Source organism: Lolium perenne, chromosome 7 (assembly GCF_019359855.2).
Source record: "Lolium perenne isolate Kyuss_39 chromosome 7, Kyuss_2.0, whole genome shotgun sequence".
In the NCBI taxonomy this organism is placed as follows: domain Eukaryota; kingdom Viridiplantae; phylum Streptophyta; class Magnoliopsida; order Poales; family Poaceae; genus Lolium; species Lolium perenne.
The window spans coordinates 284,118,471-284,128,518 of record NC_067250.2 but is presented as its reverse complement, the minus strand read 5'-3'; the positions used below and the strand labels follow the sequence as shown (position 1 = coordinate 284,128,518).

General features: G+C 39.6%; 1 long non-coding RNA gene across 2 annotated transcripts; it reads left to right on the top strand.

The window, feature by feature from the left end:
* The first annotated feature begins 3,478 nt into the window (after positions 1 to 3,478).
* LOC127312437 (uncharacterized) lies at positions 3,479 to 5,563 on the top strand. 2 transcript variants are annotated; one of them, XR_007858356.2, is made up of 5 exons: positions 3,479 to 3,839; positions 3,928 to 4,024; positions 4,190 to 4,266; positions 5,151 to 5,226; positions 5,393 to 5,563. It is a non-coding gene; the product is annotated as an uncharacterized lncRNA (long non-coding RNA). The 2 variants fall into 2 exon arrangements; XR_007858355.2 differs by lacking the exon at positions 5,151 to 5,226 and having other exon boundaries at positions 3,486 to 3,839.
* The last annotated feature ends 4,485 nt before the right edge of the window (positions 5,564 to 10,048 follow it).

The following is a 10,048-nucleotide window of genomic DNA, read 5'->3' as shown; positions in this document are numbered from 1 at the left end:
TCCCACATAGCAAAAGAGGCAATGCGAAATAAAAGGCAGAATCTGTCAAAACAGAACAGTTCGTAAAGACGAATTTTATTGAGGCACCAGACTTGCTCAAATGAAAATTCTCAAATTGAATGAAAGTTGCGTACATATCTTAGGATCACTCACGTAAATTGGCATAATTTTATGAGTTACCTACAGAGAATTTTTCCCAGATTCGTGACAGCAAAGAAATCTGTTTCTGCGCAGTAATCCAAATCTAGTATGAACCTTATTATCAACGACTTTACTTGGCACAACCAAACAAAAAACTAAGATAAGGAGAGGTTTCTACAGTAGTAACAACTTCCAAGACACAAATATAAAATAGAGTTACTGTAGCAAAATAACACATGGGTTATCTCCCAAGAAGTTCTTTCTTTATAGCCGTTAAGATGGGCCCAACAGTTTTAATGATGCACTCGCAAGAAATAGTATTTGAAGCAAAGGAGAGCATCAAGAGGCAAATTCAAAACAAATTTAAGTCTAACATGCTTCCTATGAAGAGGAATCTTGTACACAAATGAATTCATGAAGAACAAAGTGACAAGCATAAGAGGATAAAACACGAGTAACTTCAAGATTCTCAACATAAAGAGGGGAAACTTAATATTATTAGGATGCATATAACCATATTTTCCTCTCTCATAATAACTTTAAGTAGCATCATTGATGAAATCCACAATATACCCATCACTTAAAACATTCTTATCATGGTTCATATGCATAGAAGTATCATTAATTTTGGCATAAGAAGAGTTATTCTCATTAATAGTAATTGGAGCAAGATTATTATCAAGAATTTGAACATGGTAAACAAGTTGCATATTAAGGGAATTGTTTTTGGTAATCCAATCATGACTATGACAAGTTTCATAAGGATAGTTATAACCTATATCATAGCATTCTTTATAATAATCATCAAAGATCGGAGGCACAGTGTCATCATAAGAAATAGAATAGTTATCTTTCACAGTCAGTTTATCTGTGTCCACACCATCATTGTTATTAGAAGGAGATGTATCTAACACATAATGATCAGTAGCAAAAGGATTTTCAAACACCTCTTCCCCAAGCTTAGAGCTTTCTATATCATTATGGGACGAAGCGTGGATAGCACTGACACTATGGCAATTATTATCATCACTTTTAGAATTAGTTTCCCAGAGATTTGCAATATCAAAAGTAGGGTGCTCATTCAAATCATGATCACTAATGTATGTAAAGGGCATAGGAAGATCATCGTATTCAGATTCATTATCACAATAATCATTAGGAGCAACATACTTACGGTTACCTAGTGTTATCTCATTCACGCGGGAATGTGATGTTACCTCTTTCTTTTTATTCTCCTTCTTCTTCTTCTTCTTCTTCTTCTTCGTTCCCTTCTTCTCTTCCTTCTCCTCGTTCCCTTCTTTAGGAGGAAGAGGCTTGAAGGGTGGCTTGTCCGCATAACCTGATTTACTTTCAGAAATAATAGAAGAAACTTGGGAGGATCCCTCCTTTTCATTGATTAGTTCAAAACACACAGCAGTCCTATCATATTTTGGCAAGGTGTCATCTTCTAAAATATTTTGTATGTAAGTATTTGTATAGCTATTATCAATGCAATGAGAAAAACACCCATGCAGGACATTGTAACACCCCAACTTTTTCAACCTTGATTAATTGTCCTTATTGCAAAAATTAGGGGGAACAAAAACTTTTTCTAAAGATTAATTAGATGAACTGCCTTGATCTGTTTGTTGTGATGAATTGCCTTGATCTGTTGGTACATGAATTGTCTTGTTTTGCTTGATGAGTTTTGTCTTGAGTTACCTCAAATAACAACACCCCTGGTGGTTAAACAAGCAACTCACCAAATAAAACACATGTGTGGCTTAGGAAGAATTGTTTTCCTTTTTACTACATCAAACCTCTCTCCTGATGACAACATGGGTGTGCCATCTTGATTTTCCTCCTTGTGGTACAACCTAGCTCAATCATCCTAAATTCAAAACTTGGGATCATCTTCCCCTAGCTACATCCCTCTCTTATACCCATTCATCCTTGTTGGTTTTGAGGCCATGTCGACCATCTTTGTTGACAGGATTAAAATGTCCAGACTGTGGCAATTGATCTCTAAGCACCCACAACTGTTTTTGTTGACCTAAATGCATGGATCTCATCTGTGCATCTCCCTCTACAATTTCCACGTCCTGCATGTCTCACTCTACCCCTGCCACTCTTATATCCAACTTGATCTTATACCCTATCTAGTGTTTCAGCACTAGATCACTTCTTCCTCTTTAACCTCTTGTTTTTATTTTAATCCAAGTTTATCTTCACAAAACCAAGAGTGGGAATGATGGATACATTTTGTAGCCATCATCTACCCTTGAGAACACTCCTCCCTAAATTAGTTTTTCCTCCTCAAAAACCCTATTGTTTTCCTTCTCTAGTTTTGATCACAAAACTACTTCTAGTTTTACTAAAACTTTTCAAGATATTTCTTCAAGGAAAACAAGGAACTGAAATGGGTGTTGTTTTCTCATCCCATTTCTAACAAGTACTGATTTCAGAAACATTACTTTCTATTTTGTGCTCTTTTTAACAAAAGGCTTGTTTATGGTACTTATACCATTTCTTGTTTTCCTCTTGCTTATTTTACAATTAAGAAAAACTCTACTTTACTTGAGAGAGTAAGTAGAATATTTTGAACTCCTATGATCCAACTAGTTTTCTCTCGACATCTTCAAAATTCCATTTCACTTGAGTTCATTCCCAATTGTCTCTAGACAATTGAGGTGTGTCCCATACCTTTCAATTAAACTCTTTTTCAAATGGCAACACTTGCACATCTTATATTTCATCATATCTATCTCACTCCTCTATTCTTTTCCATCATTGCCTTGACCTCATGAATTGATGATTTATGTCAATATATTCATCCTTGTGAGTATATGAATACTTCACTCACCATCTCTCTTAATCTTGCTCTATCATTGACTAAACCACCATCACCACCCATCTACCTTGGCATGCTCATGCATTGTTCCATGTGGTGAATCCCAATTCTTTCAATTTTGAATTCTAATGTAAACCTCTAATCATCAACTATACCTTGGGAACTATCTTCATCCTAAGTTGGTCTCAACCAAAGTGGTGGAGATTATTCTCATGGCACATGGCACATGTCACCTTCATACTCATTTTTATCTATATGTATCTACTCCTATTTTTATCATTATCAAAGTCACTCATTGATATTATCTTCTCAACATCATACCTTGTCTATACACATTGATGTTGTGCCTTTCTCTCACATTGCTCACTTGTGCTTGGCAAGAATGGAGCCGGCCATGACAATTTCGGCCAGCCATGTTTCTCCTCACTTTCTTCTCTTGCAAGCATTGCCTCCCAACTACTCCAATCAATAAATGGGCAGCCACCTTCCTTGACCAATGAAAAAGGAGGCAGCCACCCCTCTCCCTCTATAAATACCCCCTTGGCCGGCCACCACCTCCCCCTTTGCTCATTTTCTTCACTCTCCACTCCCTCACACTCTCCTCCTCTCCTCCACCACGAAATGCTGCTCCTCCTAGCAACCATGGCTGGCCATGGCCATGGAAACCTCTCCAAGATGCAACTCCCTCCTTCCTCAAGCTTCCCCTCACCATGAGAGCTTCCCTCTCCCTCTCTTCTCCCCTAACCCTAGATGAATCCAGCTCTATTTCTCCTTTCTCCTCTCACTAGATTGGATCTTGATGCAGGTGCATGTTGGTCCAAGCATGGAGAAGGTTGAGCTATCCTCAGATCTGAAGTTCTTGAGCAAAGTTCGTCCAAAACCTTGCAGTAATTTTTGTATCTTGCTGTTTCAGATTCTGGTACGAACTTGTAAAATCCGCCAAATCTTATGTGCAGATCCAAATCGAGTGATTCAAAGTTCCGCAGATAGGTATTGAAAAGATCTACAACTTGGCGTTGGTCTCATCCTCAAATTCGTTACAGATTTTGCATGGTAAATAAAGATCTACAAACATGCAGAATCACTGTTTGTTAGATTTCTCCCGTTTTACGAAACCTTTTTGAGCAAACTCAACTGTGGGTGAAAGCCCTCTTCAGTACCTTCATTTTGGAGTTGGTTTCACTTCGAGTGACCTCCTGAAACTGAAATGGTTCACAGATCAAGATCTTGTCAGATCTGACTTTGTCGAATTAAACCTGGAGCTTGGAAACGAATTTTTGAATGAAACCAACTGGGTAAGAACCACCTATTCAATACATTTCAGCTGCAGCAGACCTCATATTTTAGTGATTTGTGTATGATTTTTGGTGAATTAAACTTGTTCTGTGTGTTCTGCAGACATGGCTGTTAGCTTTTAAATCACCAAAAATCCATTTTTGAACCTAATTGAGTGATTCCAATTTTGTAGGACTGCTAAATGTTTTCTTAATCATCTCAAACAAGTTTCAAACATTTATCTGTTGTGTAAATCCAGAGAGAAAGCAAATGGTACAGACATGCAGTAAACTTGTAAATCCATTTGTGAGAGTTTCAGAAACAATTTGAACCCAAATCCAATTGTGTATGCATCTCTGTTTAATTACCTTTCAAATGCAAGTGGCCTCATATTTTTAGGATTTTTATACGATTTATGGCTTACAGATCTTCTTTTCTGTACAGTCAGATTCAAAGAAATTCCTAAAATAGTAGGATTAACCTTTTTGGGTGATTCCAATTGGGTTAGTCTTGTATTAATACTGGCCATCTAGGAAAAATATTTTTATTCTCTGTTCACACATATTTGTTGCTGTTAGTAATGTTTATGTGTGACATGCATTGTTGAAGCAAAACTTTTCGGTTTATTTAAAACCCTTGACCAACTCTTTTTAGTAGAGATGGGCAACCTTTGTTTTATGCTTGCAAAATAAAACCTCTGCAATTTAACTTTAGCTCTTTTGTTTTGCTTAAGTTTTCAAATGGTGGGGCATATCATTTGCTTCCTATTCTTGTGTAGTGTTATGTAAGCTTTATAAAATAGGGAGAATGATTGCCCGCTTTTGCAAAAATGTTTCAAATTATAATGTGAATGTTTTTGATGCCAAACTAATGCACTTGTCATCTTTATGATGTTATCTACCAGGGGATATTTGGTTGATACCCTGGTGATAAACGAGAGATGCAATTGCTAAGTTGTGATGCACTCATACCTTTACTAGGTAAATAAATGGGGTTTTCTAAAATAAAACTCTTAAAGTTGTTTTGTGGTATCTATAGGTCCTTAGTATGTTATACCTTGGCTGCATGATTAGTTGTTGATTGTTGAATGTTGTCTTGTTGTTGCAATGTGATTGATTGTGTTCCTTTTATATTTTCCGGCGATAGATGCGAACAATTCTGGAGAAGAAGAAGAAGTGGAATCGGACGAGGATTTTATTTATAAATGTTGTTGGAATTCTTATATTGATGGAGTTGAAGAAGTACAGGGACAAATAAGCCAAGGCAAGCCATCTTTTGATCTCTGATTCGGTGTCTAGTTGGATGCCATTTGTTGATACCCAAAGCACCTTGATTCTATGTGTGTTGTTCTCTTTATTATTGTCATCTTCTTAGTGGTATGATGATTAACATCATGACCCCTGTTTGAATCATCTTAATTATGTTGTCCCTATACATGCTTATCCTAAGTATGTATGATCCCCTTAACACCTCAATTATCATCCCCTTAGTGGTATGATGGCTAGCATCATGTCATTGTGACTCTTAGTTCCTTCATAAAACTATAGGTTGGGAACCCCCTTGGAAAAATACCTTGTTGAAAATAATTTTTGAAAACCTTGGGTGAGTTGGACTTACCCAAGTGTGTGTTTATGAAAGGAAAGGATCTTGGCAAAGATGGTTGGAAAGAAAATCTTGTTTTCGAAAACTTTGGCGTCTAAGTATTCACCCGTGACAATTAACCCGCGCAACCACATTACCCTGGAGTGGGACGGGGCTTAGCTCGTAGTTTGTTCTTCTTAACATGGGACACCGCACAACTATATAAGGGTAAGGTTACCCCTGAATCCGGATTGTCGTTGGTGGAGACAATAGTATAACGGGAGGCCTTCGGGGCTGACCCGTCCGGAAGACACTATGGGTCTCCTGGCTTGGCGATGGAGCCACGCTCAAAGTGAGGTGAGCTGCCACGGTGCCGGGGAGGTACATACTCCATAGGGTAGGATCCCGTGCTAAGTCGAATAGGCGAAAGGCTATGTCTGAGTTTTTGTCATGGCATAGTTGATATGCGGGGATGATGCCCACATGATAAACTCGCGGATCTTGTGGGGAAAGTGTGCAAACTCTGCAGAGTCAAATCTATTCGAATAGCCGTGTCCGTGGTCATGGACGGTTGGAATGGCTGTTGCATAGCCTGATGAGTTTTTGGTTTACAAAAAAAATTGTTTGGAAAATGAAAGAAAGGAACTTGTTTTCGGAGTACCGGAAGGGTACGGGAATGGATTGGTTGACCATATGGAGATGGTCGGAAAGGAAAAAAAATTGGGTTACCCCCCTCCCTAGTGTTTTATGTTGTAGAACTCTTTTGAAGTATCTTCTTCAACAAAGATATAGAGATGTCATAGAACCCCTTGAGTATCCCCTTCTTCTAAGATGTCGGGATGCTATATCCACAAGAGAAACTACTTCTCTTCTACATGCTATATCCCCAAGAGAAACTACTTCTCTTCTACATGCTATACCCACAAGAGAAACTACTTCTCTTCTACCTGATATTTCCACAAGAGAAATTATCTCTTCCCTCTTGTCATCTAGATTAGCACTTGTTATCTTGCACTCTTGCAAAGTACCTTCTTGATGGTTTGCGAGTACAATTCCAAATGTACTCACGGCTTTGTCCCTGGCTATTTACTTGGCCAGACTTGGAGGAACACGACAGATAAAGAAGAAGTCGGTGACGTCTATGCGAGCTAGGAACGTCTTCCCAGTCAGTTGCCTGTAGGGTTTATGGCAGATGACTTGGGCTCCGCGCTGTTGAAGTGATGATGCTACTCTGATGTTTAGCTAGGCCCTTCGAGGCTATTATGTAAGTAATGGTCATGAGACCTTATTGTAATTTTCTTATTCTGCTTTGTAATGGATGGTGTAATTTGATATCAATTCGGTTATGTGTTCACGGCGCACTGATCATGGGATCGTGAACTGTATACATAACAGGGAATTTCGGACAGCTAGTCCGGGGGTCCCCACAGAGCTGGTATCAGAGCTATCCTGACTGTAGGAGACCTTAGTTAGCATGGACGTTAGCTAGGAAACAAGTACTTGGGGAAAAACTATTTACGAAATAAATTATTTCTTTAGTCGGAAGCATAGCTTCTACTCCTCTTATTTATTCAAAGCTTCTAAATTCTTATCTCTCCGCTTTATAAAAAGGTTTGAAAATTCTTGCTCTACTGTCTCAACCACTTCAAACCTACATGTTGGACGATGTCCCCAACTCAGATCGGAGACTCGACGTCGAAGATGGATCAACCTTTTATGAAGTATCACGTATTCCCAACGACAACTATTGAAGATCGGGCGCCGACTTACTCCTGCACAAAAAGGGATAATAAGATCATGCCTTTGGTTGTCACCAAAGTCTGTCAAGGAGCTGACCTTCTTCCTCCGTGGACTTGCACTTTTTGCAGTCGTCAGGGATCAAGTCCTCAGTCTCTTGACTAGTAATTTTTAGGCCAGCCACGAGAAGATATTGACTTCGGGAGCACCTCAACAGCTACCTCTTCGAAGACCTCATGTTTCCGGGATGTCGAGACTAGAAGTTCTACACAGTTTTCTCCTCCGCCTCAACATCAATGACTCAACACCCGGCCCCTTCACCACCAAATGCTACAATGATCCAAGTTGAAGTCGATGCCAGCAAGATGAAGACGTCGACATATGTGACCAGCCCCAAACCTATAGGATGGATAGGAAAAACTCAATCGCTTCGATTGAGCTACCCCCACGTGTTAGGTATCTCTAGATACTTAGAGTGCCTTGTTTGGTATGCTGATTGCTTGTAGTTCCCTAGTGTGCTGCCTTGAGTGTTTGTATCTTTTTGTTGTGTGCATGTATGTCTTGCTATTTATACGTTCCCGCCTTTTTTTTAATTGTTTGAAATTTGTAAAACAGAAATTAAAAATGGAAATCTGCCAGTGTACTGTTTTGCTAATAAAAATAGTTTGGTAGCTCCGTTTGACGTGATTCCAGTTGCACTAGAACCAGTATGAAATTATCTTTCAGATGCCACTAACCTTGTATTTTTAGGATTTTTGTGCGATTTTTAATAAATAAAACTTGATCTCTGTTTCTGGTTAGTATTTTGAGTCTCAAAAATTGAAAAATAAATATTTTTGAATGATTCCAATTGTGATGATCTTGTTTTGTTACAGTGCATCTAGGAAAAATACCAGTAGCCTCTGTTAGTGGTATTTTGTTTCTGGTTATGGTTGTATGGGTGTCACATGCCATGATAGGATTAAAGTTTGCCTCGCCGATGTGTTGCTAACTGCTAGTTAGTTGGGTCTCTAACTCTAAACCCGTTAGCAGTTGTTTTTCAACCGTCAGGGAAACTAACTCAGACCCCCATCTACGCTGACTACTCTCAAGGTTATCTGAAGCATCTCTACTACGCCAACAAAGCAAAAGCCAATACCTTCAAGATCCGCTGAAGCATCTCCACTTCATCAAGAAAGCAGAAGCCCCTACCTTCAAGAGTGACTGAACCTCTACCAGAAGACATACTAATTTGGTCTAACCTTAGAGCATAACCGCACTAACCTCGAAGATATCTTCTTGAAACCACCCTCTAACACGCCGTCTAACAAGCCGAGAGGACAATAGCATCAAAGCCGAGCTACATCACATGGTTCATCTGGTCCTCATCAAGTGAAGACTCCGGAAGATACCTCAAGAACTCAAGACTAGGTGCAACTTACCGCTCACCAACTGCTGTAAGTCAGCACCAACCCGCAAGCTGAAGATTGTCTTCGACCACCTCTGTTGCTATTTCATATGGATACCAACTAGGTGTTTCAGCAACTTACTAACTCGCCGAGCGTCCCATATGGCTCAGTTAACACCGTGAGTGCCTCTTGAAGTGGTGGTCTGCACATCGCCCCCGAAGATTCTTCAACTGAAAAAAGAAGATCGATGACTTCTTCAGAAGCCCCCGACAGGACCGCAAGGCAGACGATCTGAGTTTTTTTCGAAAGCCCGATGAAAAATCTTAAGGGTCTAAAAGTTGGAGCTACCCCTCAAATTTTAAATCTTTCTAGAACAACGTTGGAAACGTGGGATTGCACTAGCTCCCCTCGAAGCCGTGGACTACACAACACCCTCAGAAGATGTTCGACTTAAGACGAGAGATCAATGACTTCTCCCAAAAGTGCCTGACAAGACCCGTGGCTGAGGCTCTAAGTTTTCAGGAACCCCGCTGAACAACCTTAAGGGTGGAAGACTTCGTCTTCCACTAAAATCAAGCTAACTCTAAAAATTTTTCAACCCTGCTCAAGCACCATTGGGTGCACTAACTCTTCCACGGTCTTGAACCTCCGCTAGGATCGTGAAGAAACTACAGATCCAACACCTGCATGGAGTAGTTAACCCTTCACGAAGCTTTCCCTCGGAAGAAATCCATCATGTCTCTCAGAAGCTGAAGTTGCGACCCTCTCAACAACGGCACGCCGACAGTAGAATGGAGTCTAACTTTCGTTAAGCTTTACAACACCTCTAGTTCTGCACTCAGTAATCTCGGGACGAGATTATTTTAAGGGTGGAAGATCTGTAACACCCCAACTTTTTCAACCTTGATTAATTGTCCTTATTGCAAAAATTAGGGGGAACAAAAAAAATTTCTAAAGATTAATTAGATGAACTGCCTTGATCTGTTTGTTGTGATGAATTGCCTTGATCTGTTGGTACATGAATTGTCTTGTTTTGCTTGATGAGTTTTGTCTTGAGTTACCTCAAATAACAACACCCCTGGTGGTTAAACAAGCA